This window comes from Malus domestica, chromosome 12 (assembly GCF_042453785.1).
Source record: "Malus domestica chromosome 12, GDT2T_hap1".
NCBI classification, from domain to species: Eukaryota; Viridiplantae; Streptophyta; class Magnoliopsida; order Rosales; family Rosaceae; genus Malus; species Malus domestica.
This window is the reverse complement of record NC_091672.1, coordinates 17885005-17909192: the sequence shown is the minus strand read 5'-3', so window position 1 is coordinate 17909192 and position 24188 is coordinate 17885005. Positions and strand designations below refer to the sequence as shown.

Below are 24188 nucleotides of genomic sequence, written 5' to 3'. Positions count from 1 at the left end.
ATTGTACAAACTTATTCTAATTTTATTTTTTATATTTTAGAAATGTTTTGAATTGATAATTAATTAGGAGTTTAATAAGGATGTGAGTATTAAAACCCTAAATCAATTACTAATTTTTATTTAAAAAAATTATGTAACTGACATTTAATTCATTAATTCATTAATACATTAATATTAGAGACTTTGATCAAAATCTAAAAATTGATAAGATCTTAGTCAATGACCATTAAAAACTAGGGACTAGATACTAAATTTTTTTTTATGGTCTTTTTTTATATAAAAAATTCAAAATAAAATATTAACATGACTTAATTTTAAATAAGAGATGAAGGAAAGAAAGAGATTAAGAGGGGAGAGAAAAAAAAAAAAAAAAAAAGTAAGCCTGCAAAAAACATAAGGGACAAATTTTAGCTGTAGAAACAGGACTAAAATGGAACTCGGTGGAGGGAGTGAGATTTGCAACTGGGGACGCCAACTTGACAGCTACAAGACAACAAGCGCAGGCAATGCTTGGGACGTTGACCCTATTTTGTTCATGGGTGCAGTCTGCCAGAAGAATCTAACACGTGTCAGAACTCTTATCGTCAATGTGATGTCGTACTGGCTCGGGAGGTAGGATGATGCTTAGATCGGCGACGTTGGTTTGGTCCCACTGGTTTGTGGTTTTTTATGGTGTTGTTGCGATCCCCACAGTCCTTTGGGTATGGACCAAACACTCGAGCATCGCCAAAGGCAAAAGGAAACTAATTTAAGGGGAATTAGGGGAAAAGGTGAAAAGAGGAAGGAAAAAGTGAATCGGCCCATGCACAATGCCTAAGTAGGTTGGTACACGTCGAAACTTAAACTAAAGGCTAGAAAACCATGCAAAGTCATTTTGGGACCAAATTTTGTGGGTTGTTACAGTCCATTTTTTTGGGAGCCGAGAAGACTCACATAATCATTTTAGTTTTCTCCTGACGATTATCGTGTGGTTCACCAGTACCATGAATTGAACTCAGAACGTGCCGTTTAGAATACGAGTCTGAAATTCATCTCTAAACATTGGATCACCCTATGGTGGTTAACAACAATTTGTTATAATTACAGAATGTTTCATTTTCCAAATACCCTATTATAATTAGTTTAAATTTTTCAAAATGAGCGATATATAACTATTATTATACAATAACCGGCCAATATAATTTGAGAAAATAATAAGTTATTTAAATAAGAGACAATTTATATTATATATACTAAAACCCAAACTCTCGGTTACTGTTCATTAACAGTAAAGTGGCTAAACTGCCCCTCAAAATTTTCGTCCTCTTCATTTTCCTTCCGCGTTTCTACAATAATATGACAGTTTTGCCCTCTTATGCCACGTGTCCATCATCGTCGACGGCTCTGCTTCGACTACATCTTCTAGACTATTCCTTCAGTTTCTACCCCTCTCTCTTGCTCTTTCTCACACAAATCTCCGCTTTGTTGAAAAACTACCCAACTAGTAGATGATTTCGGTTTGATTCGAAGAAAATTTTTACCCATAAAGGATAGTGTTTCTTGGTGAGTTATTCGGATCCTACATCTGGGGTTTTCTTTTGTTCAAATATGGGGGTTTTGTGATTTTGGATTTAGAAATGGGTGGTTTATGTTGATATTTCCTTTCTGTGATTTTGGATTTAGAAATGGATTTTCATTTGATTTTTTTTTCTTTTTTTGTGACTTTGTGGGACTTGTTGGAGGGAATTGGGTTGTCGATGAGATCCAAGGGCGGAGATCAGGATGATAAGAAGATATTGAGAGGTTTTCCAAACTCTTTAGCTTCATTGAAACATTGTGACTCTTTGTTTTCTTCGATGGGTGCAAAGAAAAATAGGCGGGGTGGAATAGTTGAAAGATCAAGAAGCATGTCGTGGGCTGGAGCAAAGATACTTTCCTCTCCACTTCTCTTGCAACCTATATCCACGATATACTCTTTCTCGATCTAATTTTAAGTGATTGAAAATTGAGTTTGGTGATTTTTATGATGTTTTAGCTGTTGATTGCCTTATAGAGTGCTTTTTTTTTTATTTTTTTTGCTGCAATATTTGTTGAATTGAAAAAGATTTGAAGGCTGATGCTTTTTTGTTCGATTTGCAGATTCAATATTGCATGTGCTGCTTTACCAGTATGTGAACTGGTAACCCCTCTGAACTAGGGATGGGCAAATACCCATCGATTTGGGTAACCGTAGTTACCTGTCCATTTAAATTTCACGGTTACGGTTATGGGTAACCGTTTAGATAAATAAACAGTTATGGGTATAACAGTTTACTCGTGAAATTTAAATGGGCGGTTATGAGTATTAACCACGGTTATAAACTGGTAACCATTTACCCATTTATTTTATATATGTAAAATTAACACAAACCATGTTCCCTATCGGACAAAACTTAGACCAATGCTATTGACTATAGTGCATGATTTCTATAGCTAATATAATACAGTTTTCCTTAACCACTTTAAATTTCATGGTCCATTATATATATTATGTTAATATTTTACATTCCGAGTCAAATAACCTAAGAATACTATCTTTTAACAGTTTTCATAACCCAAGAATACTTAGCAAATTTTATATTACCTTCATTGCTAATAGTTAAAAATATCATGTGTAAACTATTGTTTCAATTATTGGAATGGTATACGGACTTAAAAAATTAAAATGCTGAAATGTATGATGAACTATAACGGTTTTTAATTGTTAGAAAATAAAATTATGACAAATTTTTCTTTTTTAATTTTCAAGTTGTTAAAAAAAACACGTATGTTGTAAACATTCCTAGAATAAGTATGATTGTGTAAATCCTATATTAGATTTGATTCTAGTTATCCTTTCTTATTACAACTTGTATTACTTGGAGGAGAAGGAATATCTTCCCTCCCTTTACTACTATAAATAAAGGCACAATGTAGGAGGGATAACAACACACACATTCCCCTACAATTCTACAAACACACATCTCTCTCCTCTCTCTCTTCTCTCTCTCTGCCGCCGGCCCTAGTCTCTCTGTCAGATAAATATAGACCACAACAAGTTATTAGCACGCTCTTACTGCTGCGCTTAGGAATCTGACATTGGAGATTTTTTTTCTGCATCAAACCAGTTCATCCATATCATCACGCAATTAGGTTCTTTCCAAACAACGACTTTTAACTCGATATTTTGCAAGCCCTGATAGCATGAACATTCTGTTGGAAATGTGCCCTAAAACCAATCATATGATGATACTTTACTGACATTTCAAATGTTAAACTAATCTAGTTTAACATATAAAGGGCAAAGATTATTGTTTGAGCCGTCTCATATAAATGTTATATGCTTAAACGATAAAGTCCAAGGAATATGTGATTGGGAGAATGCAATCTAATGAAGTTAGATTAATGAGACCATTCTTTCGTAGACACATCCTAAATGTTCCTGATCATAGGATTACCAATTGGGCATTGACAGTCCGTTAAGATCAGTACGTACTGTGTCTTCTCTCAGGGAGAGTGACTAGTCTCGAGTCATTGGTGTGTGTGACATCAAGACAAGTACGTAGGTGCTCAATAAGAGAATGAGTTCACTGAACGTGATCAACGAAGAGTTCTTATATTCCATGTCACATGAGAACTCATGGTTGGGATAATGCAAAGTAGTCCTTTGACCTGAGGCATCACAGTTGTCTTGTGGTTAAGTCCTTAATCTTTGATTATGTCTAATTCACCCCCTCGGGGTGTCACGGCATCGTTGGGGTTAAGCCACTTAGCTATAGAGAAAAGTGAATGCGCAACAAGGGATCTCTAACCTTCAAACAGTTGAGGGAGAATACTCTATGATATGATTTGGAATCTCTGGCCAGAGTATGAATGAGATTGGGGAATGCGTTCCAAATCACATTCAAGGAAATCATATAAGCAAACGATTCACATTGGATAGTAGACATGAGTAAATAAACTATCATACCAAACAATGTGGTCAAGAGTATTAGATTAGAGAAGGACCGTATTGCATTTGTAATCCCGAACTGAATAGGTTCTCTAACCTCTTCTGATTAGCTTGGGTAACCATGACATGCTGCTAGGCATCAACCATGGTTTGTGGAAGCCCTATACGTGTATAACCACTAAAGGGAGAATTGAAAATTGTTTCAATTCACAATCGATGTAAAATGGTTTTAATCGCCCACTGCCTCGCTAAAAGGAACCTAATGGATCGCACACCATAAAAGGTGGAGATTGAAGATTAAACGGAAATGAGTAAGAATGATTAAATGGTTTAATCATTTATTTATGGCAAGGATTAATTAATATGTTAATTAATCAAACGAATAAGTTCGTTAAAGACCTCGGGATAGTTTTGGACCTTAAGGCCCAATGGGCTTCGAATGTCAAGCCCATTGACTTAAGATGTATGACAACTTAATGAATAAAGATTCACAAAGGCCCAAAAGCCCAAAAATCCCAAAGTAGGCCGGCCATGTAGATGAATTAGGGTTTTTGTTCTTTAGGTCACTTATTTGAAGGGACTATATAAAGGACTTTATAGCCAAATATTCATAATGTGATTAAGGGTTTATTTTGGGTGAAAATGGGTGAGAATTGTCTCTCCATTTTCTCTCTAAAGAGGCCAACACCTTGGAGGGTACATCTAGCAATCCTACTACTCCAAGGTCACTCATTTCTTCTACAATCAAACCTTGGTGAAGAGACTTAGAGGTTCCCTATTTTGGGAACTTGGAGAAACCTATTTTTCCATTCAAAACCATGGATCTAAGAAGCAAGGAATGAAGGCCCTATCTCTTTGGGTGATTAGCCTTTGCTTATGCAAAGAGGAATCTACAAAGGTAATAATTTCAACTCACTTTGTTTTGAGTTGATTAATGGTTCACCAATCTACTAGGCTTTGAATTTCATGGTAATGTTTTGTTTTTGAGTACATGCAAGCATGATTCCGCCTTTAATTGTTAATTGCATGCCATATGATGTTGCTCAAATGAACATGTTTTTCAAAATAAATCCTTCACATTCACCATGATGCATGACCCAACTTTACGTTTAACGTATTTTAGATTCTACATAAATTGTGTATGCTTCATAACCAAAATTGCTACAATTATGTGAATTTGATATTTACCATGAATTGAATCTTACATATGTACATGCATTGAAACTATTATTTGCATATGCATCAACGTAAATATGTGATTCATTAAAATTATACATGCATATAATATAATTGAATTGAAAAAATTTGGAATTGGGGAATTAGGGTTCTGTACGAACCCGTGCACTTGCACCATGCAAGCCGCAAGCCACCAGGCCCGCAGCCTGCGATGGCCCAACCAATCCCCCATCTTTCCCGAGCCGAGAACCAATCCTGGAGCCTCAGCTCCAGGCCCAACACCCAGACCCGACGCCCAGCAGGCGTCGCCACCCATGAAACCGTCAAACAACATGGCCTGTAGCCATGCCCTGATACCCCCGACGACCTGCAGTCGTCCCCGACGAGTTTTTTTGATTGACAGTCGATTTTTTCTTTGAAATTTCAATCGACGAGTCTAGGGTTTTACTACGTTGAGAATTCCTCACTCTCCGTCCAAATTTATGGTTAGCAATGACCCCCACGGCCTTCGTCGTGTTTTTTGAACCATGGACAACCACCTGCAGTGGCGCCGTCCCAAATTTTCCGACCTTTTTCCTCGGCCACGCACACCCAGCGCCGCTGGGTTTGTTTTGTCCTGCACCCCGAAGCCCTAACGGGCTCCCGCCTCTCGGCCCGTGTGACACGGAAAACAAAATAAACAAATTTTTTGCTGGGCTCACTTGCAGCGGCCCAGACCGAAAAACATATTTTTTTAGTTTTTTTTTTTGGGCCTGCTTATTGCAGCCCGTATCTGTGAAACAAAAGAGTTTTTTGGGGCTGCACACAGCAGCCCATTCCCCTTCTCACCCCGTGGGCTTGCAGCCTACACCCAAGGGTTCTCGGCCTATATTTTTAGGCCCCGAGATTTTATTATTTAATATTTTTTTAAATAATATGGGTTTTTATATTTTCACCCACACTTTAATTTGGCCCCGAAGACCAAAAATAAATTAATTCCATTATCATTATACAATATTTTTGCATATATTCTTTGCATATTTGTTTGCATATATATATTTGTGTTTGCCTGCAGGAATATATGAACCTGAAGTTCATAATTACTTTGAAACCTGAAGTTTCTTATAAACATGCCTTATTTGAAAACCTGAAGTTTTCACTTAAATATATCACCCATGAAACCCGAAGTTTTTCATGCAAAATTAAACCAATACATGTCTATTAGAACCTGTATGTTCTACTCCTATGTGAATGGATTGATTTTTCTCCATTACACTAACCACATCTTGTCCATCTATTTGTGATAGGAACATGTCGAATTTGAACAAACTCGACTTCACTGCTTTGGAGGTCTCTGGAAGGAACTACCTCAAGTGGGTTCAAGATGTGAAGCTCCACCTCACTGCTAAGAACTTGCGTCCTGCTATTGAAGAAGCAACAGATAAACCTGTTGGCGAAGCTGAAAAAGCCACTGCTATGATCTTCATCCGAAAACATATTCATGACGCTCTGCAAACTGAGTACCTTGTTGAGGAGGATCCACGTGCATTATGGGTCGCTTTGGCTGATCGTTTGGATCACCAAAAGGACATATTCTTGCCTGAAGCAAGACACGACTGGCAGCACTTGCGCTTCCAAGACTTTAAGTCTGTGAATGAATATAATTCTGAAGTTTGTCGAATCCGATCACTTCTCAAGTTTTGCAATAAAACTTTGACCGAAGAGGATCTCGTGGAGAAGACCTACTCGACCTTTTCTGCTTCTAATATTGTCCTGCAGCAACAATATAGAGCTCAGAAGTTCACTAAGTTCTCGGATTTGATCTCTGTTTTACTTCTTGCTGAAAAGCCGAACTAGCTGTTGATGAAGAATCATCAAGCTCGACCTACTGGGGCTACTGCTGTGTCTGAAACACATTATAGCACTAATCAGCACCCAAAACGCCAAAAGAGGCGTAGTAAGGGCGGCCAGAAGCCATCCCACCAAGGTCAACAGAGCCACGGCCCATCCAAGGGAGGAAACAAAGCCCAGAAGCGCCCAAACCTCGCTCCTAAGGCCCCGAACTTCAAGAATAAGGGCAAAGCACTTGCCACAATGAATGACGATATGTGCTATCATTGTGGTTCAAAGGACCATTGGTCCCGTATTTGCCGTGCTCCCAAGAAGGTTGTAGATGAATATCATTCTCGTCGTAAGAAGTTTGAATCAAACTTCATGCAAGTGGACGAACCGGAGACTACAAAGATGGATGTTTCTGACTTTCAGGAGGATACCACTCCTATGGAATATTAGAATCTTAGACATAGACTTTTTTTAGTTGAAATAAGACAATTGGGGCCGAATTCCACATAGTGGCCGCACCCCACCTTGTTTTTTGGTTGATTTTGAACAATTTTCCTTTATGTTTTGGATTATTAGTTGGCGATTTATTTTGGATATTAAGTTTTTAATCCTTGAATAAATGAAATTATTTTGAATTGATACTTGTTTTTATAAACTTTTATGCATGTGACCGATTCAAATTAATTTTTCATTCTAGGTATGACTAGTGGGAAAGTTAGTTGTCTGGCAGATAGTGCAACCACGCATACTGTTTTGCGTGAACGCATCTATTTCACTAACTTCGTACCTAAGAATGCACTTCTGACAACCCTCTCAGGCCCATCCAACCTGATCGAAGGATACGGTAAAACACGTATAATGTTGTCCAATGGTACAATCTTGACCATTGCTGAGGCACTTTATTCTCCACGTTCCGGAAGAACGTTACTAAGTTTCAAGGACATTAGAGATAACAATTACCACGCTGAAACCCACGTAAAAAACGGAGTTGAATTTCTGTGCGTAACTTCCTACGAATATGGCCAGAAGCGTATTCTAGAGAAGATGGAGCGTAACCCGAGTGGTCTGTATACTACGACCATACGCCCCATAGAATGCCACTATGTGGCCGGCCCTACCACAGGGACCGCGCACGAAATTACACTTTGGCATGATCGTTTGGGACATCCTGGACGAATAGCGATGCGCCGTATCCTCAAAACTTCACACGGGCATCCACTAACCCGAAGCTTAGGTTCGATCCATGAAATCGCATGTCAAACATGTTCTATGGGAAAGCTGATTACTAAGCCTTTTTATGACAAGATTCGTTCGAATCTTCCCATTTTTCTACAACGGATTCAGGGGGACATTTGTGGACCGATTCAACCTCCCTGCGGACCATTTAGATATTTTATGGTTTTGGATGACGCTTCTACACGTTGGTCACACGTGTGCTTGTTGTCCACAAAGAACGCTGCATTCTCCAAACTGTTGGCTCAGGTTAACAAGCTCAGGGCTCACCACCCTGATTATCCGATCAAATCTATGCGATTGGATAATGCTGGAGAATTCACATCTAAAACTTTTGATGACTATTGCATGTCGATTAGGGTTGAAGTTGAACATCCTGTACCCCATGTTCACACCCAGAACGGCCTGACAGAGGCTTTCATTAAGCTTTTACAAATGATTGCTCGATCGTTGGTCATACGTACCAAGCTCCCGATCGCTGCTTGGGGCCATGCAATATTGCACGTAGCAAAGTTGGTCCGCCTGAGGCCTGTTGCGACACAACCATTTAGTGCCCTTCAGTTGGTCATCGGATGCGAACTCGACATATCGCATCTGTGCGTTTTTGGTTGTGCGGTCTATGTACCGATTTCGCCGCCCTTACGTACAAAAATGGGGCCTCAGCGAAGGATGGGAATCTATGTCGGATATGATTCTCCTTCGATTATTCGTTACTTAGAACCTTTGACAGGCGATTTGTTTACCGCTCGTTTCGTGGATTGTCACTTCTATGAGAAGTCTTCCTGCCGTTAGGGGGAGATAAGAACGTCAACGTTCCTAATGAACGATGTGAATTATCGTGGACGACTCCCACTTTGTCTCATTTAGATCCCCGCACCGCTCAGTCTAAAGCTGAAGTGCAGCGCATATTAGATCTCCAAAGCATAGCTCAGAGCATGCCAGATGCTTTCACCGATCTAGCGCGCATGACAAGATCACATATTCCAGCTGCGAATACGCCTACAAAGATAGATGTACCAAATGTACGACGGACTACCCTCTTGGAAGCCCGGGATGCCAATTCTGGTGATCCACGTACATTAGCGGCTAGCCAATCATCTGCCCCTACACAAAAGCGTGGCAGACCCCTTGGTTCAAAGGATTCACACCCCTGGAAGAGGAAAACCATGGCACAAGGTCCTGAAGAGCCTACCGTGAATCCGACTATCGCTTACTCATTTTACCCAACTCATGAGGAAATTCTAGATTATGGAAGCGTCATTGAAGAGACGAATCCTTCTCTCGAGAATCGTGAGATTTCGGTCTATTATGCTAGCTTAGATGATGTGTGGCATAGAAATGAGATGATTGTCGACGATGCATTAACATTTGCAGTAGCTACTGAGATTATGTTGAGCGATGACATTGAACCACGTTCCGTTGATGAATGTCGATGTAGAGCTGATTGGTCAAACTGGAAACAAGCAATCCAAGTCAAACTTGATTCACTTGCGAAACGTAAGGTGTTTGGACCTGTAGTTCCTACTCCTCCACATGTAAAGCCCGTTGGCTACAAGTGGGTTTTCGTTCAGAAGCGTAATGAGAAGAACGAAATTATGCGTTACAAAGCTCGTCTTGTAGCACAAGGTTTCTCACAACGCCCTGGGATTGACTATGACGAAACTTACTCACCCGTTATGGATGTGATTACTTTTCGATACCTTATCAGTTTGGTAGTTTCTAAAAAACTGGATATGCAGCTGATGGACGTAGTAACCGCGTATCTCTATGGGGATCTTGATACGGAAATTTATATGAAAGTTCCCGAAGGACTTACATTGACTGGTTCAAATATTTCCAAACCCCGGAACACGCTCTCAATTCGGCTGAGGCGTTCACTATACGGTTTGAAACAATCCGGAAGAATATGGTATAACCGTTTGAGTGAGTATTTGACTAGTCAGGGATATGTGAACAACGAACTATGCCCTTGTGTGTTCATTAAGAAGTCACATTCCAGATTTGCGATTGTTGCAGTATATGTCGATAACATGAATCTCATCGGAACTCCTGAAGAGCTCGCGAGAACTGCTTCGCACCTGAAGTCAGAATTTGAGATGAAAGATCTAGGAAAGACTCGATACTGTCTCGGTCTCGAGATAGAGCATTGTTCGGATGGAATCTTAGTACATCAATCGAACTACACCCAGAAGGTGTTGCGCCGTTTTAATAAGGATAAAGCGAAGTTTTCGAGTACTTCTATGGTCGTTCGTACGCTAGATGCAAAGCGAGATCCCTTCCGTCCGAAGGAGGATGATGAAGAGATTTTGGAGCATGAAGTTCCTTATCTAAGTGCGATAGGCGCTTTATTGTACTTAGCTCAATGCACTAGACCTGACATCTCATTCGCTGTTAATCTTTTGGCAAGATACAGCAATGTACCAACACGCAGACATTGGACTGGCGTGAAAGACATCTTCCATTACCTTAAGGGTACTACGGATTTGGGCTTATTCTATCCCTACGAATCCTCGAGTGATGCCGCACCCTATGCTCATCGGGTTGATTCTCGCCTTGTTGGTTATGCCGACGCTGGATACTTATCTGATCCGCACAAGGCGCATTCTCAAACGGGTTATGTCTTTACCGTTGGAGACACCGCAATATCTTGGAGGTCAACTAAACAGACCTTAGTTGCCACTTCGTCTAACCATGCTGAAATTCTTGCCTTACATGAAACAACTCGGGAATGCTTTTGGTTGAGAGCAGTAATGGGCCATATTCGAAGCTCCTGTGATCTTCATCCCGCCGTTAATGCCCCGACGACGATTTTTGAAGACAACGCAGCTTGCATCAAACAGCTCAAGAAGGGTTACATCAAAGAAGACAACACCAAGCATATTGCGCCAAAGTTCTTCTTTACACATCAACAACAAGAGCATCAGAAGATTGAAGTCACGCAAATCCGATCACAAGACAATTTGGCCGACCTCTTCACCAAATCACTACCGAAGGCGACGTTTCAGAGCTTGTTCATGGAATTGGTATGCGTAAACTTTCTGAGTTGTAACTTTGCTATTTCTCTTTGGAATTATGTCAAACTCAGGGGGAATATCTTCTGGATACTTGCTTGATCTTAATGTACTCTTTTTCCCTACGATTAGGAGCATTTTTCCCACTGGGTTTTTGCTACCTAACTAGGTTTTAACGAGGCACCCACCTTGGGCTGGTCATATCCCTGATGACGTTCTGTAGACGTTTCTTTTGACTTTGCATTTCTCACGCATTTTTCCTTAGACTATGGATTTTGTCCCTACTTGGGTTTTTAGCCATAGCCTTAGGGTTTTTTAGTGAGACTTACTACTTATGCAAGTTCCTACCTTATTGAGAATAAGCGTTGTTCCTTGGAATCAGTGCCGACGAGTCGACTTCCTCAACTTCTGCATGATGCTGAATCTACCTTAAGTATTTGCACACTCAAGGGGGAGTGTTGTAAACATTCCTAGAATAAGTATGATTGTGTAAATCCTAGATTAGATTTGATTCTAGTTATCATTTCCTATTACAACTTGTATTACTTAGAGGAGAAGGAATATCTTCTCTCCCTTTACTACTATAAATAAAGGCACAATGTAGGAGGGATAACAACACACACATTCCCCTACAATTCTACAAACACACATCTCTCTCCTCTCTCTCTCTACCGCCGGCCCTAGTCTCTCTGTCAGATAAATATAGACCACAATAACGTAGACGGGTGAAAAAAGAGTAAAAAAGGTCGTACCCAGTGCACAAGGCTCCCGCTTTACGCACGGTCTGGGAGAGGTGAATGTCGGCTAGCCTTACCCCCATTTATGGAGAGGCTACTCCCAAGTCTCGAACCCGAGACCTACCGCTCATGGTAAAAAAGAAAGGATAAACGGGTTTAAAAATGATAAATGTGTAAATGGGTACTAAACGGTTACAGTTAAATGGGTACATGGTTATGGGTATGGTTAACCGTTTATAAACGGTTATGGGTATGAGTATAACTGTTTAGACAATTACCCAATGGGTAAACGGTTATGCGGGTATGAAAATAAACGGTTATGAATAAATAACCGCAGTTACCCACTCACCATAACCGTTGCCCATCCCTACTCTGAACTCATTTTACTTTGGCAAGGATACGAGAATTTTGTCCAAAACTCCCCAACTTCTATAAATGTTTGGGAATGATGTCTTCTGAACCAAATACGAGATAGCTTCCCAACTTTTAAATCGAAATGTGGATTTGCTTTTTTGGTGAAAGACTGACCAAATAATTTGAAAGTTAAGCCTATTTGAGAGAGTTAATTCGTGAAGAATGTCCTACTTTTGTTACCTAGAGGTGTTTATAAAGAATCTAATCTGTTTATAAAGTAGTTCATTCTTTGAAGTCAACCAAAAATTTTAAAATGGGTTATAGATGCTATTACTTGATTCTTCAATTCTAGCAAAGGGGTTAATCATTCTCTTATCAACATTTATTTTAGGCTCAAGTTCATGAAATTGTTGTCAGGGGAAGGACAGAAGTCACAGGCAACAATCACCTTGCAATCATCGTCGGGAAAATATCTTAGTCATTTTAAGCTTGGATTCAGCCAGCCTGTGATAAACCTTTCTTTTCCTATTACTTTCATTTATTTATTTGTGAATCAACAACATTTTAGGAATAACGAATGTCACATTTGCTGATAAATCGAATCTTTGTTTGGAACCTAAACTGTCAATCTATGCAAAATAATATATCCATGTATGGATCAATGCTATGGACTCTTCTCAACCTATGGACCTTAAATTTTGGTGCTTCTTCCATCATTTATCCTACCTCACTATATATGGAGCTATTACATTCGCAATCATATAAATCCTTGAAAACAATATTTGTGTTTCTCTGTAACCTGCTAATTTTGGAATATATTATCGTTTCCTTGTTGGTACATTAAAATGGAAATATGAAAAATAGAACCTGTTTAAGAAGCATGCTAATCTTTATTTATGTTCTTGGTTGTCTACGATAATTTTTAGTTTTGTGAACTAGAAACCATTGAAGATTTAACTTGGAAAGTGTCTCTTAGCACCCCTTTGGGTAGTTTTGTGAATGAGAATAAGCACGTCTCTGTCTCTGTTAGTCTTTGAGTTTTACTTTGATTAGAAGTTGGAACATTATCAAGACAAGCAGAGAATCCGTTTCTCTGCGAAAGAGGCAATTGTCACTACTAATCTAGGGAAAATAATTCAGACAACATGAAAAAAATAATAATAAAGGTAAATAATAAGCCTTATGTTGTAAATAGTGTGTGGATGGTCCACATGAATAGTTTGTTACTATTTATGCACAGTATTTTCACTATTCATTTGTGGAAAATTTGTAAAGTGAATAGTGCTTTCTTTTGTTTATATAAAGGAAGAAGAGGAATGAAGTGAGGGGAGTTCACGGGAAAGAAAGAGAGGAAGGAAGGAAGAGGAAGAGAGAGAAGGAAGAGGAAGAGAGAGAATAGAGGAAGATGAGAGAAGATAATAGAGAGAGTTATCTTTGTACTCCTATTATTTCAAATTATAATGAAAGCACCACTGCTGCCCCGAGGACGTACTCCAGTCACACTGACTGTAGAGGAACCTCGTAAATTTTGTGTCTTGTTTCATTTATTCCACTGCACCCACAGTCGATTTTACAACACGTTATCAGCACGAAAAGCTCTCATGTCAGTGGAAAGCACAACATCATAAATCTGGTGAAGCATTATCTACCTCTCACCTCGGTCAGCTAAAATCTCACAGAGTAGAGACGGCAAGCCAAACATGTCAAACAGGGAAGATCATCTTGTCACAAAAATCCATCAACCTTTCTTTTATCACTTTTTCCTTTATCACTCTTACTATTGATGTGCTAATCTTTATCCCTGCTAGACCTGCAATCTATTTTCTCTCTTGTGGACAAGAAAGATGGAGAGATCTTACAGACAAACAAAGGTGCAGTAAAACAAGCAAAGGTATGTCCATTTTTCGTTTCTCCCACCGCGCCAGAAGCGCCCCACCGAATCCCGGTGCGAATTGAAATTTACAATGACATGAAGTAGTCACGAGATAAGAAAACTCGTACCTGGCAACTGGTTTCCAGAGATCCAGAAGAATCTCATCAAACTTGGAAACCCAGATCGTGTCGTTCTCAATGAATCTCGTGGACCTCCATGAATCCTCAGTTGTCTGAGATGGTGATGGCATGACTGACTCCACACCGGCCTCCCTCTCTTGTGCCTCCGTCAACCTCACTGTCATCTATGTCTCTGTGGAGAGATTCTTGCTTTGCGATGCCATGTTCTTTGGGCTATGCGAGAACAACGCCAGTATCTGGTAGCCTTTTTGGATTGAATTGGTTTTGTGTGACCTCCACAACAATCCAGCTGATACTGAGTTTCGAGACTGGTAGAGACAGACAAAGAAAAGGGGAAATGGGGCCAATGATTTAGAAAGGTGCGTTGCACCATGTAAAATAAAAGAAATAAAACCAAAAGTTTTTGGAATGTTGTAGAATGTGATTGAATAAGAAAATAATAAAATAAAATAAAGGTAAAGGTTTTTGGATGGTGTTACACCATCTGAAAAGAAAGAAGAAATTATGTATATATTTATTTATGTGAATGGTGTTGGCTTAAAACACTTTCACAAGTTCTATTTATTTAAAGCAATTTATTTACAGTGGGTAGAATTATTACCCTTTGTTTTAAAGCTTTGATATTTATGTGAATGGTGCTGAATCAAAGCCCTTGTCACAAGCTTTATTTACTTTAAAGCAATTTATTTACCATGGACGGTTTTACCGCCTATTGCTTTAAGTTTTAATGGTGCTGGATTAAAGCCCTTGTCACAAGCTTTATTTATTTAAATGCAATTTATTCATTATGGCTGGAATTACCGCCTATTGCTTTAATTTATTTATTGTACTTATCTTTTGTTACAATGAGTATATATAAGACCCAAAGTTCCTTGATCAGATCAGAACCTGCAGTTTCTTGATCCTCATCATATAAAATGATTGGACCCGAAGTTCCATCATACAAAAAAATCAGGCATGAAGTCCTTTGATCCTGAAGATCAGGACATGAAATTCCTTGATGAGTACCGTAAGTTTAAAGTGCCGCAGTGCCTCAACTTAACTATAATAAAGGACATAAGAGTCTCAGTTCACAGACTATTAAACAAGGAACAGAAGTTCCTCATGTCCATACTTAAAATGGTTTAGCAGAAGCATTTATTAAGTGGGTGAAATCAATTACCAACGCTCTGCTCATGAAAATGAAATTGCCAATTTTCTACATGGGAACATGTAAACTTTACATGATGCATTGTTAATTCGATTGAGACATGTTACTAACCATCAATACTTCTCAGTACAACTCGTGTTTGGGAACCAGCCAAGCATTATACTTTCACGAGTTTTTTGTTGTGTTGTCTATGTGCCTGTAAGACTGCCACAACGTACTGAAATGAGGCATCATCGTAGATTAGGCATTGATGTTGAACACCATCTATCATTCAATATTTGGAACCCTTGACTGGGGATATATTTACCGCTTGGTTTGCGGACTGTCATTTTGATAAGACAATTTTTCCGCTGTTAGGGGGAGAAAATATCGTTCCAAAAGAACAATGAGAAAATATCATTCCAGAAGAATGACGAGAAAGGATCGTTCCAGAAGAACGAAGAGAATTTATTTTATTTTGATTCACGAAGCAATCAATGAGAAAATGAAATATGAATAATTGAATGATGCAACGAAAGTGATGAAATCATATATACTTACTGCAAATGTGTCTACAAGAATTGATGTCTCTGTTGGATAAAATAATGAGACAGTAAATGATTTATCTGTTGAACGCCTGAAGCGTGGCAGATTTTTAGACTCAAAAGGTTCAGTTATTCAAAAGAAGAATAATATGGCACTACTGAACTATTGCATTCCCGAAGCATAACTGTTGCATGCCAGAAGCATGACAGTCGCCGCATGGATACACGTCCCAGATAGGACAATCCACAGACATGGGAATGTTGATGTCTTATACATAGAGCATAATAGACATATAGGTTCCAATGACTCAACTCCCGGAAGTGGAGATTAAAATCCAAACTCTATAACGCTCAAGAGGAGGTTATGATCCACATTCTCTAAATTATGACTATCCTGGAAGAGATAGCGTCATGCCCTTGAAGAGGCAATGGATATCCAAAGAAATAAAAGGCTTTTATGCATGCGCATGCACATGAGAATATGGGATCACGGATTGATGATAACCAATGGTAATTTTGGTTTTTACAAGTAGCTACTAAAAATCATCAATGAGCTGTGTTGATATTGAGTCTCGTTCTTTTCAACGAAAAACAAAGATGGAGAAAGGCAATTCCATTACAATTTTGTAAGAACGTGGGAAAATGGACCTATATATTTGAATGTAATACAAATAGCCAAAAGATGTTGAACCAAGAAGGTTACATTGGGCATTTGTAATACAGTGAAATACACTCACATGATATGACACAAGGTTGTAAACGAGTTCATATAAATGGAGAATTATATACGAAGGGTTGTGAGTCGCCCACATTATATCTCCATAAGTAAATCCCTCAAGTATACATGGGAGCAAATTGCTCTGTATAAATTCCAAAGGAAAATGTGTCATGAAGTGTAGAAAACCCTTGAAGGATTCAAAATTGCTTGAAGTAAGCCTCTGAAGGGTAAAACATAAAATATGTACTCAATACCAATGGATGATATAAATTGCCTTAGTGAGTACTATCATTATGATATTGTTGCAACATACTAAAATCTCTTGCAAGAGTCAATGACATTAAATTAGAACTCTTGAAGAGTTGATGATATTAAATTGGGACTCCTGAAGAGTCTAGAAAAATTATAAAGTGTTGAAGGAATTATTGTCTCGAGCTGTAGATTGAACAATCTACCAACACGAATCTTATCCATGATATTTATGATATTAAAAGAACCATATGGATTGAAGATTATGAGTTAAATACTCATATGATGAAGACACTAAGAATAATCATTTATCTTCGTGAGGGTAAAGATAAATTAATACTTGGTCCAGAAGTACCACATCTTAGTGAAGTATATGCTTTATTGTATTTGGCACAATACATTGAATGAAATAAAGCTTATTTATTAATATCTCCAAGAAATTACAGATATATACATACACATGAGTTAAAACAAACAAACAGGATGGAGCCTTCACAAAGGTTGCTCATGTGAAGCCTCAGTACTCGGAAGTACCCCAGAAGGGGGAGGCACTGGAGATTGATCATGTGGCACCCCAGTACTTAGCAAAACACCAGAAGGGGAAGGCATCAGTTGCTTTCGGAATCTAGCAACGAACCTCTGGTGATCACTTTGAATCCGACTTTCGGATTCCTGCAGTTGGACGAGCTTTCTTTTCATGCTCGTAGAGTAATTATTTGCAAGCACGTGTAACACCCTATTCTCGTGCTTGAGCCCTCTGATCTCTTGTTTAAGACTTGCCACCTCCGCCATTAATGATTCAACTTGGCGAGTTTGAGCAAGTAGGCGTTGGCCCATATTGGACACAGAGCCAGCACACTGAACACTGAGAGCCAAGGAGTCTTGAACGGCCGACTCTTCAGACCGTTCTGAAAGGATCTTGTTATCCCTTGGAGTGAGAAGATTCCTAGCTACCACAGTAGCGGTTATGTTATTCTTCATCACAGAGTCACCAACCGTAAGAGGACCATTAGAAGATAAGAAGGAAGGGCGCCATATATTATCATGACGCTGCTCGTCTGTATCACTCCTAAGACTCAAATCTAAGCAAATGTTAGATGGGCAAGTCATTTTTCAGAAATGGTGAAGGAAAAACAGAGGTCAAATAAAATTTCAGAAGTGCAAGATAGAGGAAATTTCTACAGGCAGCAACTTTCTGAGCATACTCTTGAACACAATTGATGTCTCTATAAAAGAAGAGGCAGCAGAGCCACTCGTTCAAAGATCGAAGAGGCACCGCTCTCCGAATTTCAAAAGCCAGATTTTCCTGAATAAAGTTTGTTGGCATTTTTCAGACGTAATCCTAGCTTTTTCAGATATCGCGTGCAACTTTGTCAAAGATCTCTGACAAAGTTGAAAACGCGTAAATCTTACTGTTCTATTTACACCACAGTTGCTGACAAGAGTAAAAGCACAGCACCACCACTTGCTATTGAGAAATCTCTATATATGTCGACCTCTGTTCTCCATAACAAGGCAGACCCGCAACACTGCAAGAATACCTAACTCTTCCTCATCTCCGAGAATGCATCTTCAACATAGCATCTCGAAATACTCAGTTTTCTTCCTCTCCGAGAATACCTCTTCAAACATGTCACACCAGAGCAAGATTATCACATATCTTCAGGGACCAGAGCAAGATTATCTCATATCATGCAATCTCCCTGTCTTTTCCTTTGTCCTTGTTCTTGCCTGCGAAAACAAGGATAAAGAAAGCAATATGTCGGAACCTCCACTCAAACTCCCCGTAAGGAACCGACTGCCTGGAACCTTTCCTGATTACTTACCTAGTGTTGCTCTCGAGTAGTCATCTTCAACGGTTGGAGCTGGGTCTCCAGTCACCAAGAAGTGATGAACCATCCAAATGCAAGGGTTGCACTCCACTCCGGCATCAGAGGGCAAATACTGCCGGAGAAGATGCCACACATGCATGGGGGAAAAGCAGGGAAAATACTACTTAAGCAAGGGGAGCAAGTAAGGAAAGTGAAAATGATACATTGAAGCATGTGGAGACAAGCGCAACAAACGCGTGCTGATTCATCCCTGACAAAACTGAAGATCACTTGCCACATGAAGCTCCTCATGGTCCAATTTCATTCAAGATCAAGGCTCGAAGGTCCTTGAAGAAATCACAAGTCCGATTCAATATCAAGTGTTCACTACTCTTGAATCAAATTCCGCTCCAGATAAAAGGAGTAAATTCAGACCTTTGGATGCTAGTCTAGCAGAAAGTCCTACAACCCAGTTCAAGAAAAAGCCTGTGGAAAGTTAACAACAAGTAAAGCAACTCTTTCAGCAACTCTTCTTACTAAGAGACTAAATCAGAACGATCAAAGATCAACCTAAATGATTTGAAATCAGGGGGAGATACTCATCAGGGGGAGCATCCAAGACAGATCAAGGTTTTAACGAGTCAATCGAAGACTTGTGGCCATCCAAGGGGGAGTGTTGTAAATAGTGTGTGGATGGTCCACATGAATAGTTTGTTACTATTTATGCACAGTATTTTCACTATTCATTTGTGGAAAATTTGTAAAGTGAATAGTGCTTTCTTTTGTTTATATAAAGGAAGAAGAGGAATGAAGTGAGGGGAGTTCACGGGAAAGAAAGAGAGGAAGGAAGGAAGAGGAAGAGAGAGAAGGAAGAGGAAGAGAGAGAATAGAGGAAGATGAGAGAAGAGAATAGAGAGAGTTATCTTTGTACTCCTATTATTTCAAATTATAATGAAAGCACCACTGCTGCCCCGAGGACGTACTCCAGTCACACTGACTGTAGAGGAACCTCGTAAATTTTGTGTCTTGTTTCATTTATTCCACTGCACCCACAGTCGATTTTACAACACCTTATATAATTTGTTACATTATCAATCAGTAGTTTGTTGGTCGTACGTTTGCAAGTGTGGTGTCAAATTTGGACAGGCAAATGGAAGGTTTATGAGGGTTTTGTATATTTGAGTGTGTTATACTCTTTGAGAATGATCTTTGCTGTTGTGTTTTTGGTTGCAGATTTGATCCCTTGAACTTGAATTAATTGGACCACTCTTTTTTTCTCACATGGAGTATAGGTAAAACCACTATTTTTTTTTTTACTTATTACTTATCTTTTAAATGTGATCTTATTATGAGATTGTCTATTGTTTGTTTAATGACTATTTGGATGCTTAAAAATGTTCTTTGTTTTGTCTTTTTAAACCTGAATGGATCGGTCAAGACTATGCTTTTAGTTTCCCTTTGCTTTATCAATTTATCTTACTTCTTTGAACCAAATGCAAGTTCCAATATTGCATTTTTAACAAAATAATTACATGAAATTGAAGCTTTCTTTGATTAAGAAGTCTCTTTTTGTTCAAATAGTGTTACAAGTTTTGCGTTTATTTTTTTCTCAACAGCTGGGCATAAAAGAGATCAAGTGTTAATGAGGACCTTGAAATGGAGTATGTATTAAGATTCATTAGTAGTGGTACAAAATGTAAGCATCACTATGATGTAATTGATATAAACTTTGTAGGTTTTCATTTTCAATGTTGAAGTTGGAAATTGCTTTGGTTGTTATAATACTAATGATCAAAAAATAACTTTCACTAGATTTCTTCTTTGTTTTCATATGCTGCTTCTGTGATGGGTTTTGAAATTCCAATTTCGGATGTCAAATTCACTTCTCAGGAAAATGTGTACTTTTCTCTTCAAGATGTTTTAGCCGAGTAGGCACAATCAGTGACTGAAGCTCTATATAATGGCTCGAACATCGACGTGGTACACTATTCTCACTCTTTCGGTTTTAGGCGCTCCAAACATGGGATGGAACGCCCCGTTCCACTCCGTTCCGTCCCGTCCCACGTACCAAACGATACCTTAGGGAATTGGTTGCTGAATTTTATTTCAATAATTTGTGAAATTTTGTTTTATTTTTTGTTGCACAGCTTTTAAACGTTGATATACAATGTAAAAACATCAAATTTGTTCTGAATGCATCTTAGGATTGTAGCTTTTACTTAGCAGGTGTATTTTTAATTTTCTATACTGAAATTCCTCTCTATATTCTTACTTTTAGTATTCAAAGATGCAGTATACTCTTAAACTATATATTTTTACTGTATTCTTTTTGTGTTTATATGTTCCTCTGGTTTTATTTAGAATCATGAAACTTGATTACAGTAAGAAGCATAATAGTAATGGTTGGTTGATTTTATTTTTAAATTTTGAAAGGAGCAAAACCACTGATGCAAAGAAGAAGGCTGCAAACATTTTCTGATTAAATTGTATCAATAAAATATTTCATATGTGAAAATTTACTTAGCATTGTGAACACAAATAGCATTAATCTTCTGTCACACAAACCTTCATACATTTTAACATAATTTTTAACTCAATTTTTAATCCCGCAGCAACGTGTGGGCAAAACTTTCTAGTTGCAAACTAAGAGCAAACATGACCCCAAATATGAGTAATCTTTTTCAATGACTAGTGTTTGTACTATACTTGACCAATCCCGAAACTACTGAGCATCGGTCAACGTTATACCGTCAATGACCTAGAAGAGTTTCCCTCCAACCAGGAGGCCAATCACAGCATGACACATGTCGACATCAGAAGCCAATCATAGCGCGACACGTGTCAACATCAGAAGTCAATCACAACACGACACGTGTCAATGTCAGAATGAAACTAGAAACTCTCTTCTATAAATAGAGATCATTCTCTCACAATATTTCCTAATGTCATTTGTACTAAATCATTCACTTGTATTCACTAAAGGAGGGCTTGAACCTATGTACTTGTGTAAACCCTTCACAATTAATCAGAACTCCTCTACTCCGTGGACGTAGCCAATCTGGGTGAACCACGTACATCTTGTGTTTGTTTCCCTGTCTCTATCCATTTACATACTTATCCACACTAACGACCGGAGCAATCTAGCGAAGGTCACAAACTTAACATTTTCTGTTGTACCAAAGTCCTCGCTGATTTTGTGCATCAACATTTGGCGCCGTCTGTGGGAACGACACTTATTCTCACTCTCTTCAGCTTTGTTAAGCTGGTTTCCACCATTCGTACACTCTCTTTTGACCATGCATCCCTCTCCAACATGGGGAGGGAAGGAAGCCACAACACACAGAATGACACCCCTCTTGCACCTAGTGCGAAACAATGAAAGAATGAAGGAAAAAGGGTTGCTCTTCAAGCTAAAGTCGATGAGCTAGAATCTCAAAACAACAAGATAGCAATGAAGAATGAGGTTCTCTAGGAGCAGTATGAGAAGCTCTTTGAGATGCTCCACGAAACTAGGCGTACTCAAACACGCGAACTCGTTACCCCTGTGGACATCAACCATCATCTGGATGCCTCTTAACAAGGAGGGTCACATTCCTTCGACATGGGTATCCCTGATAAGGAGCAAGCCAATCATCAAAACATTGATCAACATGAGACTTCTCTCAACCCAGCTGCTTCGACCCGAAGTAGGAGAAGTGGATGAAGACACCTTCTTGCAGAAAGGTTGGAAGGATCGAAAGCCGTTTATCGTGATTACCGAGACTTCCTAAAGCAACGTCGAGAGAATCGCCTCCACATAAGCTCGAAGATCAATGACCTAAGGGTTTCTGAAAGACTCGGTCCCCTCCCACGTCCCAGGTCGGCTACCAATTTGGGGAAGGGACAACAAGTTCTAGAGAAACACGAAGGTATAGGGGACTTAGAGATGTTTCGACAGACATACCTTGAAAGTCAGTACGGCGAGTCCAGTGAAAAATCACATGCTCTTAATCAAACCTTCCTACTTCCAAGAGGAGATGGAGATTTACGAAAGAAAGCTCCAGTGGTACATAACTCCACTCAGGACCCTCTTGTCCTACAGCTTCTTAAGGAAGTAAACAAGTTGAAAGTCGAACGACAAGCTGAGATACCTGATTGGAACCAACCTAGGCCTGGCCCTCTTACAAGGAGGATCCTCGACAGCCCCCTTCAGGCAAAGACAAAGCAGAAGCTTGGATTGCAACTCTATACTGGAAAAGAGGACCCGATTGAACACCTTAACCTCTTTGAGTCCACCATGGCATACCAGATGCACACCGACGAAGAGTGATGTCTTCTCTTCCCCTCCACCCTCTCTGGCGGAGCTCTAAACTGGTATTGCTGTCTTCCACCTGAGACGATAGACTCATTTGAGGAATTGAGGAAACTGTTTGTTTCTCAACACATTTTCCAGACCGATCGTTTACGTTCTGCAGATGACTTGTACATTATTTACCAGAAGCCGGACGAGTCACTACGAAAGTATGCCGGTCACTTCAGCTATGAGTATTCTCGCTACGTTGAGGCAGATGACAAGACCGCCATTAAGGCCTTCACGGCAAGCCTACGTGATTGTTTCTTCAAGTACATAATCAATGCCAACACTTGGAAGACTTACTCTGAGGTGATGGCACAGGCTTACAACCATGCCTCCGCCGAGGCAAGGATATATCAAAGGAGACCCCCCACATCCACCCCTTATCAGCAAGTAGGGAGTGGAAGCCAGATCCAACCAAATGAGAATACCTCAACCTTTCAAAGGGCAGCGGTGCCTCCTCTTACCTTACTTAATACTTTGCCAAGTCAACAGACATATCAATCTCAGGGCAAAAGGAAAGATTTCCATCCTCACTGGTCTCATTTTAGTAAAAGGAGTAAGGGACACTACCGCGATAACCAAGGGTATCACCACGATAATCCCCGATTCCAGGCAGTCAACACAATGGGTCAAGCACGTGTCAGGACAGCCTTTACCTCGAGGTATGAGACATACACACCTTTGAACGCCACATGCATGGCCATTTACCCCACCATAGCACACCTAATACCGAAGCCAAAGCCGAGGCACCCGGATTACAAGTCCACGAAGAACACGGGCACGTTTTGTTGCTACCACGAGTATAACGGTCATGACGGCGAGAAGTGTATCACCCTTCGTGATCATATTGAAGCTTTGGCACGTGAAGGAAAAATTGATCAATTCCTCCTTCACCCTCCAAGGGGTAACCGTAACCAACGCTAGGTGAATCTGATATATTCCATAAGTGGTGGCACACCCATATCTAAATCTTCCAATAAGGCCATGAAAAATAGTGAACAAGTTTTAAGGTCTGGCCACCAAGTGTTTCACGTGGAAGACATCAGGGGAAGCAAGCATCAAAAGCCTAACTAGGATCCAATATGTTTTTACCCTGAGGAAGAAAG

General features: G+C 39.5%; 2 long non-coding RNA genes across 2 annotated transcripts; both read left to right on the top strand.

Annotated features, from left to right (window-relative positions):
• Positions 1-1442: 1442 nt before the first annotated feature.
• Positions 1443-12786, top strand: LOC139190128 (uncharacterized). The gene is made up of 3 exons (XR_011574120.1): positions 1443-1542; positions 2119-2158; positions 12699-12786. It is a non-coding gene; the product is annotated as an uncharacterized lncRNA (long non-coding RNA).
• Positions 12787-19978: 7192 nt separating this feature from the next.
• On the top strand, positions 19979-20559 carry LOC114820234 (uncharacterized). Its single transcript, XR_003767712.1, has 2 exons — positions 19979-20038; positions 20363-20559. It is a non-coding gene; the product is annotated as an uncharacterized lncRNA (long non-coding RNA).
• Positions 20560-24188: the final 3629 nt, after the last annotated feature.